Raw genomic sequence first — 1,495 nt, forward strand, 5'->3', positions numbered from 1 at the left:
GGATTTTGATGAATTTGTTTGAAAGCCGCAGGATTTTCTCCAATATGTTAGAAAACCGGAATTTTTCTTTTCGAAGAGTCGTGAATTCCGATAGATATTTTTCAAAAATGATCTCTATATACGTCAAAAAAAATTTCTCGGAAATAGGAGCACCCACAGAGCCCCCTGCTAACTACCATCCTGAGACAACATACCTATGGAACTTGGCTCATTTGCGAGTTCACGCTGGCGACATCTGTCAAATTTTGTAGGTATTCTTTCTGACAGCTGATCGCCTCATTTTCGTCTGAACTAATTACGGACGTATTATCAATGTAATCGGGTGAAAAGTGATTGAAAAAATGGTAAACAATGGTTCACAGGTTAAAAATTACGTCTCAAGTGTGCATGGTGTTTGTGAAAAACATAATTAGTGCTTTTCCAATTGGGAAATTTGTCCGCCATATTGAGCGTTCTAACATGTTCTCCAAGGGGGGATCTAGGGTATAATGAGGTTCACACTATTCACATAATTATGGCCTTATGACATATTACACCCCTTTGAGACCTAATTTCTGACATGGCGACGCTAATGAACTTTCATTTGCTTCCAAGGGGCTCTTTTTTTATTCATTTTATACATTATAATCAGTTTAGGTGCAAAATTAACAATAATCTAGGGAAATGGGGGGGGGAATCTAGGGAAAACATAGAAGACGGGCTTTAATTAAATCCCACGTTAGCATTGCTCACCCTTCTGAATTTGTATTTCGTCAAAAATCCGTCCAAAGAAAAAATGTTGAGAGTTATATTCTCAACAGGTACTCGCATCTGAAGTCTAAGAAAGCGATCCACATGAGTGTTCGACGTAAAATGCCACCCATTAGCATTCCAGACGATGTGGACGTGTTCGCTGCCTCAATGCAGAAATTTGCCGAAGGAAAAGCCATTTTCCAAGAAGTTGTATATAGCGAAAATGGGAAAGCATTGATGGCTTACAAGAAATGATCAGTGCCGTCACAGCTGACGCACCGGTGATCATTACTCGAGTACCAAATGTACCTATCCTGATACATTTTGTTTTTCATGATACATTCACCCTACTATTAACTTAACATAACAAAAATGTCTAACCTTTCACTTCTTATTCCTGCAGCTACTATCACCTTCAAGCGAGTTATTGATACTGCATCTCGTGAGGACAAAGGGCCCATTGAATTCGGTAGATACTTAATTCATTCGCTTTAAATTGTTGACAATGTTGTCACGAAGTCATCCCTTCAGTATATTAAATATGTATAACAAGCTCGCGACTAGTAATATGCCAATAGTGATTCTAATTTCATTAGAGGAACATAAAAGCACATCTATTTGGCCACTAGCAGATGTTTAAATTATCTATTCTTATTGGTTCATTTATCAATTCTTGTTGAAACAGTATCTCTTTCGCTTATATTTAAAATTTAGGCTATGCTATAAAAGAATGTAATAATCATACCAGTACTTCAAGGGGAAA

Source organism: Diachasma alloeum, unplaced genomic scaffold (assembly GCF_001412515.2).
Source record: "Diachasma alloeum isolate Michigan unplaced genomic scaffold, Dall2.0 Dall_scaffold_01490, whole genome shotgun sequence".
In the NCBI taxonomy this organism is placed as follows: Eukaryota; Metazoa; Arthropoda; class Insecta; order Hymenoptera; family Braconidae; genus Diachasma; species Diachasma alloeum.